Here is a 15294-nt window from a genome sequence, read left to right as displayed (position 1 = left end):
ATTCTTTCCTTCAAAGGGAGTTAGTTTTCTAGTGAGTTCCTCTTATGGCATGCACTAGACAACCAGAACTGCTACAGCAGAGAGTCATTTTTGTTGTCAGCTGTAGTTGCATTATCACCAACGCAGAGCAATTCCATTGGCGTCGCATCAAAACGAATACCTGCCGAAACCCGGGATCGAACCAGGGACCTTTAGATCTTCAGTCTAACGCTCTCACCAACTTTTTTTTTTTTTTTTTTTTTTTATGATTTATGAACCAGTAGCTATAATGCGAGGAGGACGTGAAACAGCCTTTCGCAGGGTCAAAACTTGTCGTGACTTTTGCCGAAAATTCCGTTTCGGTACCGGGAATCGAACCCGGGCCTCCTGGGTGAAAGCCAGGTATCCTAGCCACTTTTTTTTTTTTTTTCTTTTTTCATACCCCTTTTTTTTTCTTTTTTTTTTTTGAGTATACTAACAGTAGCGCAAGACCCTCCCGACACGTGCAACTGGTACCGTTTAAAGCACTGCAGTGCCAGGAAACGGCGTAGCTGCATTCTTTTCCGTAGTGCTTACACCGCTACTAGACGTGCGGCTACCAAAGTATTAAAATTTCCGCCCGAACAGGGACTGGAACCCTGGACCCTTAGGTTAAAAGCCTAATGCTCTACCGACTTTTTTTTTTTTTTTGTTTTTTTTTAAATGCCTGCAATTCAGTCTCAGCTCATTATGAGCAAGTGAAAGCGTAATTATTATTCCTCTAACAAATATATCTATTGAAAAAAAAAAAAAAATTTTTAAGGAACATCCACAACACAGCCACTTCAAAAGAAGTACACTACTGAAATTAAAATCCTAAAACATGACTATATAATGTAGACTGCTTTGTGAAATAAAGATTTAAAAAAAAGAAACACGAAAACTTCAGTCCTCGTGTAGAGAAGAAACATACATAAAGGTGGCAAATCCAGAAACAGTATAAAAGAAAATGGCTCACACAGGTGACCTTAGCCAACACCCTCTCTTTCAAATGTCAGGCTAAGCATATTGGCAAAATCATCTCGGAGGCCTGGCAATCGCAAGCGCTGCCAGTAAGCAGTAAGCATGTACTGCCGAAACGCTAGGTGTCCATCCTCTTCATGACAACTGTTGACAAAATGTACGAAATGGCCAATCAACCACATGACGGTATGGAGCTTCGTTCGCGGAAAAAAGAAGAATCGGGCCGGACGATGATGTCAATAGTATAAGCGGCTTCAGCAGACCTAGTGACAAAGGCAAGTGTTTCCTGAGCCAACGCCAATTAGCAAGGTGCCCACAGCAGGTGAATCGATGTTCAAGGGTATCCAGGAGACCACACCGAGTACAGGTGTCCGTGTCAGAAAGACCAATACGGTGCAGTCGTACATTGGTGGGAACCAAATTATTTATTACCCTATACCACGTGGACGCCACGGCCATAGAGTGGATCGGCAGACTAACGTTCTTCCAGACGTTCCTACCCCTAGACCAACGAGCCACCTGCGCTGGAGCAGTCAAGTTAATCCAAGTAGTGCGCCTCACAGGGAACACAAACTTTCACGTGAATTCGCAGATAAACGCTTTCTGCAGGCAGCACTCACCACTGATGAGAAGAATATTAAAGGCAACGAATAAAAAGCGAAATAACTGCATCGAGCACTGCTTATGAACAGCCGGCAGTGCCTCAGTTTCGGTATGTGGTTTCTCAGGGTTAAGAGAAGGCGAATGCACTAAACAAAAGAACATCGGGAAACAAGCACCAACTCATAACGAAAAGATTGCACAATATACTGCAAGCAAAATTTCCAGAAGACGGATACTGAAGACGCCGCAGACAAAGAATTATTCTATGCAGTAACGAATATCTAGGAAGCGTGAATTGCATGTGCTGCTCCACCACACAACTTCTTTTGATACTGTTTTACTTATTCTAAATTTTCATTACCTCATCGTCTCTAGAATACTGTGCGGTTATCACCTGGTTTCCAACAGCGATAGTAGTAAGTAAATCGACTAGAAAGTCTTTCAAAGTAGGTCAGACACAAAAAAAACATCGGAGCTGCGTGTAGCTCATGTCATTCTGCTTTCAATCGTGAATCTCCGGCTGGGAGTAGTGGCGTACTTCTGTAATCCAAGCTTCTGGGAGGCCGTTGTGTGGGAGAGATCTGGAAACAACTACAGATTCGACCGTTCCACGAGCTCAGGAACGGCCGCGATGCCTTCATCGAGCTCTGCAGATCGACAGATGATAGTGTGGAAATTTCGGCAAGCGTTGGCTAAGGGTTAAGAGAAGCCAAACGCACTAAACACAAGAAAGTCGGGAAACCGAAGCACACAACTCATAACGAAAAGATTGCGGAATGCAGTGCGAAAGCAAAACTTCGAGAAGACCAACTCTGAAGCCATCGGCGAGCTAGGAATTATTCCGCACAAGAAGCGATCATGTAGGAAGAGCGAGCCGAAGCTGTCGCTCGACCACACAATAAATTTTTGCTTAATCCCAATTTGCAGTACCGGTTCGACACTAGAATACTGCGCCTTGGTTCTTCAAAAGCGATAGTAATAAGCACGTCCACTGCAGTGTCATTTGGGTAGTGAGTCAGACATGGGGAGGATATGAGGCGGTGGAATATGCAACGGCAGGGGCATTGCAGGGCGGCCGCCGACTCCTTGGGCTGTGGCGCGCCGGTGCCGGCGGCGGCCTGGCTGGGCTGCTGGTGCCTCCATGTAGAGCTGCCGCCGAGCCCAGGCACCGTGCCGCTAACGAAGCGATTGCCTTTGGTGACATCTTTTGCAATAACGACTGCGCGAATCGACGGTATCTCGTAAGGAAGGAAAGAGCAGCAGCTGCCGCCGAGCCCAGGCGCCGTGCCTAACACGCAGAAGGTCCCCGGCTCGATTGCGGGCGGAAACCCGTTTTCGTCGCACTCAGCAAGACACTTGCTACGATCTCTACTGTGACCATTTAAATCAACTTCAAACGTTCCATCAGCAGGGTGCACATGGCTCAAATGAAACATGAAACGGTTTCAGAACTGGTTGTCGGATTTTAGCGCTGACTTGGAGGCCTGGAAATGCGCGAAACAGCCGCCGCCATGCGATTTGTTACCGCACCGTTGTACAAAACGCAAGGGCTCGTCCGGGATTTGAACCCGGGACCTCCTGCACCCGAAGCAGGAATCATACCCCTAGACCAACGAGCCTATTCGTTCCGAAAACGCACTGCATGTGAATGACGCCACCTTTGATGGTCTCACCATGTAGGGCTGCAGCTCAGCCAGCGTTCTCCCTGTCTGTCGCGGTTGGATTGTTTCCATCGACGTCTTTTACTACAGGAACTTCACGAATCGGAGGGAGCTCGTAGCCGATGCCCTTGCTAACACAGAAGACAAACTGTTGCTATTACGAGTCTCCGGGTGGTACATGAAAAGAACCGTCGTTTCCGTGGTGTAGCGGTTATCACGTCTGCTTTACACGCAGAAGGTCCCCGGTTCGATCCCGGGCGGGAACACAACAATTTTAATCTATATTTCGGATTTCATTTCCGAGATGACCTCACGTCCGCGTATGCAGAGACAAGCAATGTCGTATGCTAGACGGATAGGGCGTCATTTTACGGTCAAATACTGTTGCTCTCTTATTGCACCGGTATTTGGTAACTGAGAACGCCCCTAGCTCCATTATGGCTGGCAAAATTTATAATCCGGTTCTTCAGGGCTACTTCAAGTGCGCTTGCTACTGGCTTTCCTGAGCTCACCTACTCGCCTTGTCACAGCTCTGTCAAAGTGTGATGCTAACTAATAATGAGAAACTCTTAGCCACGCTCAATCTTACATGCCACCCCTTGGTTGTTGCCGTCGCTAGTAAGATGAGGGTAGACTGTCGCACAATTAAGCTGAATCTCCACTCACGGTGCACATATCCCGCAAAGACAACCTTGTTTTCCGTTGCATGCAAAATTACCGTCTGCTTTTCTACCGAATTCCACCTACGTACTTTACTGGTGCCGCATTCTTGTTATATCCACGTGCTATAACAGGCGTCTACTCTTCATTGAGGAGCTGCAACCGGGGCTGAGTTCCACCTACTCTTCAGCACGGTCAAAATGGCAGGGCTCGTCCGGGATTTGAACCCGGGACCTCCTGCACCCAAAGCAGGAATCATACCCCCTTTTTTTTTTTTTTTTTAATTTTTTTTCGTTTTTAGATTGGGAAATTGCATCTGCTACCACCTGTACCCCGAAACCTTCGTAATCGCCTTCACGCGTCGGACCAGAGTGTCAATTGCTCACGTCGAATAAGAAATTCGTTTGATATTGACGGCGAGCTTTTTGCGCTGACTCAGCCACTGACGTGCGATCAGTTTGCACAAAACGCGAGGGCTCGTCCGGGATTTGAACCCGGGACCTCCTGCACCCTAAGCAGGAATTATACCCATTTTTTTTTTTTTTTTTTTTTTTTTTTTTTTTGAACCTGTCTCCGCTGTTAGGACACTAAGCAGTGTGGTTAGCTGCATTCAGCCCCCGTGGCAATGTCTTGCAGTCCTCCAGCTTTGTTGACCACAGTTAGGTGCCTCGATAAGAGGTGGACAGGTGTCGCATCGCTCTCGCCGTCACTTGTTACCACGAATCGTACTTAACGTAGTTTTCTGCAAGCGTCAGCGTAGCGTCAGTCGAGCTAAGTCGGGCCAAGTCGCATAAGAGGAGCAACAAAATGCGCATTTCCGGTACCGGGAATCGAACCCCGGCCTCCTGGGTGAGAGCCAGGTACCCAGCCACTTTTTTTTTTTTTTTATTTATTTTTTTTTTTTAACGCGTCGGACCAGAGTGTCAATTGCTCACATCGAATAAGAAGTTCATTTGATATTGACGGCGAGCTTTTTGCGCTGACTCAGCCACTGACGTGCGATCAGTTTGCACAAAACGCTAGGGCTCGTCCGGGATTTGAACCCGGGACCTCCTGCACCCAAAGCAGGAATCATACCCCTTTTTTTTTTTTTTTTTTTTAATGTCCTTTACTGTTGTGCAATCGTTGCATGGGCCGTTACTAATAAAACGTCGCCTAAATGCTGTCTGCAAACTTATCGCGCTAAGCTCGTAACACACTATCGAAGACTGCTGGCACACGATGCAACAACAAATTGCACCAGTTGTTACGTCTCATACGTTGGAGCAGAGAATTGACGTGTTTTGTCGACACTCACTGGGCAATTGGAAAATTCGCAAGCATTTCGAATGCAATGTTTCCACGTTTTCGCTCATTTCACGGTGCCGTTGAAGACGTTCTTCACCACCTGACACAGAAAAAGGAACGCAGTCGGTAGGGCTTAAGGGAGTTAGTTTTCTAGTGAGTTCCTCTTATGGCATGCACTAGACAACCAGAACTGCTACAGCAGAGAGTCATTTTTGTTGTCAGCTGTAGTTGCATTATCACCAACGCAGAGCAATTCCATTGCGTCGCATCAAAACGAATACCTGCCGAAACCCGGGATCGAACCAGGACCTTTAGATCTTCAGTCTAACGCTCTCCCAACTTTTTTTTTTTTTTTTTTTTTTTATGATTTATGAACCAGTAGCTATAATGCGAGGAGGACGTGAAACAGCCTTTCGCAGGGTCAAAACTTGTCGTGACTTTTGCCGAAAAATTCCGTTTCGGTACCGGGAATCGAACCCGGGCCTCCTGGTGAACGCCAGGTATCCTAGCCACTTTTTTTTTTTTTTTTCTTTTTTCATACCCCTTTTTTTTTCTTTTGTTTTTTTGAGTATACTAACAGTAGCGCAAGACCCTCCCGACACGTGCAACTGGTACCGTTTAAAGCACTGCAGTGCCAGGAAACGGCGTAGCTGCATTCTTTTCCGTAGTGCTTACACCGCTACTAGACGTGCGGCTACCAAAGTATTAAAATTTCCGCCCGAACAGGGACTGGAACCCTGGACCCTTAGGTTAAAAGCCTAATGCTCTACCGACTTTTTTTTTTTTTTGTTTTTTTTTAATGCCTGCAATTCAGTCTCAGCTCATTATGAGCAAGTGAAAGCGTAATTATGTCCTCTAACAAATATATCTATTGAAAAAAAAAAAAAAAAATTTTAAGGAACATCCACAACACAGCCACTTCAAAAGAAGTACACTACTGAAATTAAAATCCTAAAACATGACTATATAATGTAGACTGCTTTGTGAAATAAAGATTTAAAAAAAGAAACACGAAAACTTCAGTCCTCGTGTAGAGAAGAAACATACATAAAGGTGGCAAATCCAGAAACAGTATAAAAGAAAATGGCTCACACAGGTGACCTTAGCCAACACCCTCTCTTTCAAATGTCAGGCTAAGCATATTGGCAAAATCATCTCGGAGGCCTGGCAATCGCAAGCGCTGCCAGTAAGCAGTAAGCATGTACTGCCGAAACGCTAGGTGTCCATCCTCTTCATGACAACTGTTGACAAAATGTACGAAATGGCCAATCAACCACATGACGGTATGGAGCTTCGTTCGCGGAAAAAAGGAAGAATCGGGCCGGACGATGATGTCAATAGTATAAGCGGCTTCAGCAGACCTAGTGACAAAGGCAAGTTGTTTCCTGAGCCAACGCCAATTAGCAAGGTGCCCACAGCAGGTGAATCGATGTTCAAGGGTATCCAGGAGACCACACCGAGTACAGGTGTCCGTGTCAGAAAGACCAATACGGTGCAGTCGTACATTGGTGGGAACCAAATTATTTATTACCCTATACCACGTGGACGCCACGGCCATAGAGTGGATCGGCAGACTAACGTTCTTCCAGACGTTCCTACCCTAGACCAACGAGCCACCTGGCTGGAGCAGTCAAGTTAATCCCAAGTAGTGCGCCTCACAGGGAACACAAACTTTCACGTGAATTCGCAAGATAAACGCTTTCTGCAGGCAGCACTCACCACTGATGAGAGAATATTAAAGGCAACGAATAAAAAGCGAAATAACTGCATCGAGCACTGCTATGAACAGCCGGCAGTGCCTCAGTTTCGGTATGTGGTTTCTCAGGGTTAAGAGAAGGCGAATGCACTAAACAAAAGAACATCGGAAACCAAGCACCAACTCATAACGAAAAGATTGCACAATATACTGCAAGCAAAATTTCCAGAAGACGGATACTGAAGACGCCGCAGACAAAAGAATTATTCTATGCAGTAACGAATATCTAGAAGCGTGAATTGCATGTGCTGCTCCACCACACAACTTCTTTTGATACTGTTTTACTTATTCTAAATTTCATTACCTCATCGTCTCTAGAATACTGTGCGGTTATCACCTGGTTTCCAACAGCGATAGTAGTAAGTAAATCGACTAGAAAGTCTTTCAAAGTAGGTCAGACACAAAAAAAAATGCGGAGCTGCGTGTAGCTCATGTCATTCTGCTTTCAATCGTGAATCTCCGGCTGGGAGTAGTGGCGTACTTCTGTAATCCAAGCTTCTGGGAGGCCGTTGTGTGGGAGAGATCTGGAAACAACTACAGATTCGACCGTTCCACGAGCTCAGGAACGGCCGCGATGCCTTCATCGAGCTCTGCAGATCGACAGATGATAGTGTGGAAATTTCGGCAAGCGGTGGCTAAGGGTTAAGAGAAGCCAAACGCACTAAACACAAGAAAGTCGGGAAACCGAAGCACACAACTCATAACGAAAAGATGCGGAATGCAGTGCGAAAGCAAAACTTCGAGAAGACCAACTCTGAAGCCATCGGCGAGCTAGGAATTATTCCGCACAAGAAGCGATCATGTAGGAAGAGCGAGCCGAAGCTGTCGCTCGACCACACAATAAATTTTTGCTTAATCCCAATTTGCAGTACCGGTTCGACACTAGAATACTGCGCCTTGGTTCTTCCAAAAGCGATAGTAATAAGCACGTCCACTGCAGTGTCATTTGGGGTAGTGAGTCAGACATGGGGAGGATATGAGGCGGGTGGAATATGCAACGGCAGGGGCATTGCAGGCGGCCGCCGACTCCTTGGGCTGTGGCGCGCCGGTGCCGGCGGCGGCCTGGCTGGGCTGCTGGTGCCTCCATGTAGAGCTGCCGCCGAGCCCAGGCACCGTGCCGCTAACGAAGCGATTGCCTTTGGTGACATCTTTGCAATACGACTGCGCGAATCGACGGTATCTCGTAAGGAAGGAAAGAGCAGCAGCTGCCGCCGAGCCCAGGCGCCGTGCCTAACACGCAGAAGGTCCCCGGCTCGATTGCGGGCGGAAACCCGTTTTCGTCGCACTCAGCAAGACACTTGCTACGATCTCTACTGTGACCATTTAAATCAACTTCAACGTTCCATCAGCAGGGTGCACATGGCTCAAATGAACATGAAACGGTTTCAGAACTGGTTGTCGGATTTTAGCGCTGACTTGGAGGCCTGGAAATGCGCGAAACAGCCGCCGCCATGCGATTTGTTACCGCACCGTTGTACAAACGCAAGGGCTCGTCCGGGATTTGAACCCGGGACCTCCTGCACCCGAAGCAGGAATCATACCCCTAGACCAACGAGCCTATTCGTTCCGAAAACGCACTGCATGTGAATGACGCCACCTTTGATGGTCTCACCATGTAGGGCTGCAGCTCAGCCAGCGTTCTCCCTGTCTGTCGCGGTTGGATTGTTTCCATCGACGTCTTTTACTACAGGAACTTCACGAATCGGAGGGAGCTCGTAGCCGATGCCCTTGCTAACACAGAAGACAAACTGTTGCTATTACGAGTCTCCGGGTGGTACATGAAAAGAACCGTCGTTTCCGTGGTGTAGCGGTTATCACGTCTGCTTTACACGCAGAAGGTCCCCGGTTCGATCCCGGGCGGGAACACAACAATTTTAATCTATATTTCGGATTTCATTTCCGAGATGACCTCACGTCCGCGTATGCAGAGACAAGCAATGTCGTATGCTAGACGGATAGGGCGTCATTTTACGGTCAAATACTGTTGCTCTCTTATTGCACGCGGTATTTGGTAACTGAGAACGCCCCTAGCTCCATTATGGCTGGCAAAATTTATAATCCGGTTCTTCAGGGCTACTTCAAGTGCGCTTGCTACTGGCTTTCCTGAGCTCACCCTACTCGCCTTGTCACAGCTCTGTCAAAGTGTGATGCTAACTAATAATGAGAAACTCTTAGCCACGCTCAATCTTACATGCCACCCCTTGGTTGTTGCCGTCGCTAGTAAGATGAGGGTAGACTGTCGCACAATTAAGCTGAATCTCCACTCACGGTGCACATATCCCGCAAAGACAACCTTGTTTTCCGTTGCATGCAAAATTACCGTCTGCTTTTCTACCGAATTCCACCTACGTACTTTACTGGTGCCGCATTCTTGTTATATCCACGTGCTATAACAGGCGTCTACTCTTCATTGAGGAGCTGCAACCGGGGCTGAGTTCCACCTACTCTTCAGCACGGTCAAAATGGCAGGGCTCGTCCGGGATTTGAACCCGGGACCTCCTGCACCCAAAGCAGGAATCATACCCCCTTTTTTTTTTTTTTTTTTAATTTTTTTTCGTTTTTAGATTGGGAAATTGCATCTGCTACCACCTGTACCCGAAACCTTCGTAATCGCCTTCACGCGTCGGACCAGAGTGTCAATTGCTCACGTCGAATAAGAAATTCGTTTGATATTGACGGCGAGCTTTTTGCGCTGACTCAGCCACTGACGTGCGATCAGTTTGCACAAAACGCGAGGGCTCGTCCGGGATTTGAACCCGGGACCTCCTGCACCCTAAGCAGGAATTATACCCATTTTTTTTTTTTTTTTTTTTTTTTTTTTTTTTTGAACCTGTCTCCGCTGTTAGGACACTAAGCAGTGTGGTTAGCTGCATTCAGCCCCCGTGGCAATGTCTTGCAGTCCTCCAGCTTTGTTGACCACAGTTAGGTGCCTCGATAAGAGGTGGACAGGTGTCGCATCGCTCTCGCCGTCACTTGTTACCACGAATCGTACTTAACGTAGTTTTCTGCAAGCGTCAGCGTAGCGTCAGTCGAGCTAAGTCGGGCCAAGTCGCATAAGAGGAGCAACAAAATGCGCATTTCCGGTACCGGGAATCGAACCCCGGCCTCCTGGGTGAGAGCCAGGTACCCCAGCCACTTTTTTTTTTTTTTTATTTATTTTTTTTTTTTAACGCGTCGGACCAGAGTGTCAATTGCTCACATCGAATAAGAAGTTCATTTGATATTGACGGCGAGCTTTTTGCGCTGACTCAGCCACTGACGTGCGATCAGTTTGCACAAAACGCTAGGGCTCGTCCGGGATTTGAACCCGGGACCTCCTGCACCCAAAGCAGGAATCATACCCCTTTTTTTTTTTTTTTTTTTTAATGTCCTTTACTGTTGTGCAATCGTTGCATGGGGCCGTTACTAATAAAACGTCGCCTAAATGCTGTCTGCAAACTTATCGCGCTAAGCTCGTAACACACTATCGAAGACTGCTGGCACACGATGCAACAACAAATTGCACCAGTTGTTACGTCTCATACGTTGGAGCAGAGAATTGACGTGTTTTGTCGACACTCACTGGGCAATTGGAAAATTCGCAAGCATTTCGAATGCAATGTTTCCCACGTTTTCGCTCATTTCACGGTGCCGTTGAAGACGTTCTTCACCACCTGACACAGAAAAAGGAACGCAGTCGGTAGGGCTTTTTTGATTCTTTTCCTTCAAAGGGAGTTAGTTTTCTAGTGAGTTCCTCTTATGGCATGCACTAGACAACCAGAACTGCTACAGCAGAGAGTCATTTTTGTTGTCAGCTGTAGTTGCATTATCACCAACGCAGAGCAATTCCATTGGCGTCGCATCAAAACGAATACCTGCCGAAACCCGGGATCGAACCAGGGACCTTTAGATCTTCAGTCTAACGCTCTCCCAACTTTTTTTTGTTTTTTTTTATTTTTATGATTTATGAACCAGTAGCTATAATGCGAGGAGGACGTGAAACAGCCTTTCGCAGGGTCAAAACTTGTCGTGACTTTTGCCGAAAAATTCCGTTTCGGTACCGGGAATCGAACCCGGGCCTCCTGGGTGAAAGCCAGGTATCCTAGCCACTTTTTTTTTTTTTTTTCTTTTTTCATACCCCTTTTTTTTTCTTTTTTTTTTTTGAGTATACTAACAGTAGCGCAAGACCCTCCCGACACGTGCAACTGGTACCGTTTAAAGCACTGCAGTGCCAGGAAACGGCGTAGCTGCATTCTTTTCCGTAGTGCTTACACCGCTACTAGACGTGCGGCTACCAAAGTATTAAAATTTCCGCCCGAACAGGGACTGGAACCCTGGACCCTTAGGTTAAAAGCCTAATGCTCTACCGACTTTTTTTTTTTTTTGTTTTTTTTTAAATGCCTGCAATTCAGTCTCAGCTCATTATGAGCAAGTGAAAGCGTAATTATTATTCCTCTAACAAATATATCTATTGAAAAAAAAAAAAAAATTTTTAAGGAACATCCACAACACAGCCACTTCAAAAGAAGTACACTACTGAAATTAAAATCCTAAAACATGACTATATAATGTAGACTGCTTTGTGAAATAAAGATTTAAAAAAAAGAAACACGAAAACTTCAGTCCTCGTCGTAGAGAAGAAACATACATAAAGGTGGCAAATCCAGAAACAGTATAAAAGAAAATGGCTCACACAGGTGACCTTAGCCAACACCCTCTCTTTCAAATGTCAGGCTAAGCATATTGGCAAAATCATCTCGGAGGCCTGGCAATCGCAAGCGCTGCCAGTAAGCAGTAAGCATGTACTGCCGAAACGCTAGGTGTCCATCCTCTTCATGACAACTGTTGACAAAATGTACGAAATGGCCAATCAACCACATGACGGTATGGAGCTTCGTTCGCGGAAAAAAGGAAGAATCGGGCCGGACGATGATGTCAATAGTATAAGCGGCTTCAGCAGACCTAGTGACAAAGGCAAGTTGTTTCCTGAGCCAACGCCAATTAGCAAGGTGCCCACAGCAGGTGAATCGATGTTCAAGGGTATCCAGGAGACCACACCGAGTACAGGTGTCCGTGTCAGAAAGACCAATACGGTGCAGTCGTACATTGGTGGGAACCAAATTATTTATTACCCTATACCACGTGGACGCCACGGCCATAGAGTGGATCGGCAGACTAACGTTCTTCCAGACGTTCCTACCCCTAGACCAACGAGCCACCTGGCTGGAGCAGTCAAGTTAATCCCAAGTAGTGCGCCTCACAGGGAACACAAACTTTCACGTGAATTCGCAAGATAAACGCTTTCTGCAGCAGCACTCACCACTGATGAGAAGAATATTAAAGGCAACGAATAAAAAGCGAAATAACTGCATCGAGCACTGCTTATGAACAGCCGGCAGTGCCTCAGTTTCGGTATGTGGTTTCTCAGGGTTAAGAGAAGGCGAATGCACTAAACAAAAGAACATCGGGAAACCAAGCACCAACTCATAACGAAAAGATTGCACAATATACTGCAAGCAAAATTTCCAGAAGACGGATACTGAAGACGCCGCAGACAAAAGAATTATTCTATGCAGTAACGAATATCTAGGAAGCGTGAATTGCATGTGCTGCTCCACCACACAACTTCTTTTGATACTGTTTTACTTATTCTAAATTTTCATTACCTCATCGTCTCTAGAATACTGTGCGGTTATCACCTGGTTTCCAACAGCGATAGTAGTAAGTAAATCGACTAGAAAGTCTTTCAAAGTAGGTCAGACACAAAAAAAAATCGGAGCTGCGTGTAGCTCATGTCATTCTGCTTTCAATCGTGAATCTCCGGCTGGGAGTAGTGGCGTACTTCTGTAATCCAAGCTTCTGGGAGGCCGTTGTGTGGGAGAGATCTGGAAACAACTACAGATTCGACCGTTCCACGAGCTCAGGAACGGCCGCGATGCCTGCATCGAGCTCTGCAGATCGACGATGATGAGATGTGGAAATTTCGGCAAGCGGTGGCTAAGGGTAAGAGAAGCCAAACGCACTAAACACAAGAAAGTCGGGAAACCGAAGCACACAACTCATAACGAAAAGATTGCGGAATGCAGTGCGAAAGCAAAACTTCGAGAAGACCAACTCTGAAGCCATCGGCGAGCTAGGAATTATTCGCACAAGAAGCGATCATGTAGGAAGAGCGAGCCGAAGCTGTCGCTCGACCACACAATAAATTTTTGCTTAATCCCAATTTGCAGTACCGTTCGACACTAGAATACTGCGCCTTGGTTCTTCCAAAAGCGATAGTAATAAGCACGTCCACTGCAGTGTCATTTGGGGTAGTGAGTCAGACATGGGGAGGATATGAGGCGGTGGAATATGCAACGGCAGGGGCATTGCAGGGCGGCCGCCGACTCCTTGGGCTGTGGCGCGCCGGTGCCGGCGGCGGCCTGGCTGGGCTGCTGGTGCCTCCATGTAGAGCTGCCGCCGAGCCCAGGCACCGTGCCGCTAACGAAGCGATTGCCTTTGGTGACATCTTTTGCAATAACGACTCGCGCGAATCGACGGTATCTCGTAAGGAAGGAAAGAGCAGCAGCTGCCGCCGAGCCCAGGCGCCGTGCCTAACACGCAGAAGGTCCCCGGCTCGATTGCGGGCGGAAACCCGTTTTCGTCGCACTCAGCAAGACACTTGCTACAGTCTCTACTGTGACCATTTAAATCAACTTCAAACGTTCCATCAGCAGGGTGCACATGGCTCAAATGAAACATGAAACGGTTTCAGAACTGTTGTCGGATTTTAGCGCTGACTTGGAGGCCTGGAAAGCGCGAAACAGCCGCCGCCATGCGATTTGTTACCGCACCGTTGTACAAAACGCAAGGGCTCGTCCGGGATTTGAACCCGGGACCTCCTGCACCCGAAGCAGGAATCATACCCTAGACCAACGAGCCTATTCGTTCCGAAAACGCACTGCATGTGAATGACGCCACCTTTGATGGTCTCACCATGTAGGGCTGCAGCTCAGCCAGCGTTCTCCCTGTCTGTCGCGGTTGGATTGTTTCCATCGACGTCTTTTACTACAGGAACTTCACGAATCGGAGGGAGCTCGTAGCCGATGCCCTTGCTAACACAGAAGACAAACTGTTGCTATTACGAGTCTCCGGGTGGTACATGAAAAGAACCGTCGTTTCCGTGGTGTAGCGGTTATCACGTCTGCTTTACACGCAGAAGGTCCCCGGTTCGATCCGGGCGGGAACACAACAATTTTAATCTATATTTCGGATTTCATTTCCGAGATGACCTCACGTCCGCGTATGCAGAGACAAGCAATGTCGTATGCTAGACGGATAGGGCGTCATTTTACGGTCAAATACTGTTGCTCTCTTATTGCACCGGTATTTGGTAACTGAGAACGCCCCTAGCTCCATTATGGCTGGCAAAATTTATAATCCGGTTCTTCAGGGCTACTTCAAGTGCGCTTGCTACTGGCTTTCCTGAGCTCACCCTACTCGCCTTGTCACAGCTCTGTCAAAGTGTGATGCTAACTAATAATGAGAAACTCTTAGCCACGCTCAATCTTACATGCCACCCCTTGGTTGTTGCCGTCGCTAGTAAGATGAGGGTAGACTGTCGCACAATTAAGCTGAATCTCCACTCACGGTGCACATATCCGCAAAGACACCTTGTTTTCCGTTGCATGCAAAATTACCGTCTGCTTTTCTACCGAATTCCACCTACGTACTTTACTGGTGCCGCATTCTTGTTATATCCACGTGCTATAACAGGCGTCTACTCTTCATTGAGGAGCTGCAACCGGGGCTGAGTTCCACCTACTCTTCAGCACGGTCAAAATGGCAGGGCTCGTCCGGGATTTGAACCCGGGACCCTCCTGCACCCAAAGCAGGAATCATACCCCCTTTTTTTTTTTTTTTTTTTTTAATTTTTTTCGTTTTAGATTGGGAAATTGCATCTGCTACCACCTGTACCCGAAACCTTCGTAATCGCCTTCACGCGTCGGACCAGAGTGTCAATTGCTCACGTCGAATAAGAAATTCGTTTGATATTGACGGCGAGCTTTTTGCGCTGACTCAGCCACTGACGTGCGATCAGTTTGCACAAAACGCGAGGGCTCGTCGGGATTTGAACCCGGGACCTCCTGCACCCTAAGCAGGAATTATACCCATTTTTTTTTTTTTTTTTTTTTTTTTTTTTTTGAACCTGTCTCCGCTGTTAGGACACTAAGCAGTGTGGTTAGCTGCATTCAGCCCCCGTGGCAATGTCTTGCAGTCCTCCAGCTTTGTTGACCACAGTTAGGTGCCTCGATAAGAGGTGGACAGGTGTCGCATCGCTCTCGCCGTCACTTGTTACCACGAATCGTACTTAACGTAGTTTTCTGC

At 47.1% G+C, this 15294-nt stretch overlaps 6 non-coding genes across 6 annotated transcripts; 3 read left to right on the top strand and 3 right to left on the bottom strand.

Moving 5' to 3' along the window:
- Positions 1 to 3131: 3131 nt before the first annotated feature.
- Positions 3132 to 3203, bottom strand: Trnap-cgg. The gene has a single exon. It is a non-coding gene; the product is annotated as a tRNA-Pro (tRNA).
- A 235-nt stretch (positions 3204 to 3438) lies between these two features.
- Trnav-uac lies at positions 3439 to 3511 on the top strand. Its single transcript has one exon. It is a non-coding gene; the product is annotated as a tRNA-Val (tRNA).
- Positions 3512 to 8434: 4923 nt separating this feature from the next.
- Trnap-cgg lies at positions 8435 to 8506 on the bottom strand. Its single transcript has one exon. It is a non-coding gene; the product is annotated as a tRNA-Pro (tRNA).
- Positions 8507 to 8741: 235 nt separating this feature from the next.
- On the top strand, positions 8742 to 8814 carry Trnav-uac. Its single transcript has one exon. It is a non-coding gene; the product is annotated as a tRNA-Val (tRNA).
- A 4963-nt stretch (positions 8815 to 13777) lies between these two features.
- On the bottom strand, positions 13778 to 13848 carry Trnap-cgg. The gene has a single exon. It is a non-coding gene; the product is annotated as a tRNA-Pro (tRNA).
- A 235-nt stretch (positions 13849 to 14083) lies between these two features.
- Trnav-uac lies at positions 14084 to 14155 on the top strand. Its single transcript has one exon. It is a non-coding gene; the product is annotated as a tRNA-Val (tRNA).
- Positions 14156 to 15294: the final 1139 nt, after the last annotated feature.

Source organism: Schistocerca piceifrons, unplaced genomic scaffold, assembly GCF_021461385.2.
Source record: "Schistocerca piceifrons isolate TAMUIC-IGC-003096 unplaced genomic scaffold, iqSchPice1.1 HiC_scaffold_430, whole genome shotgun sequence".
NCBI lineage: Eukaryota > Metazoa > Arthropoda > Insecta > Orthoptera > Acrididae > Schistocerca > Schistocerca piceifrons.
The sequence above is the reverse complement of the archived record's forward strand: the minus strand, read 5'-3'. Positions and strand labels throughout refer to the sequence as shown.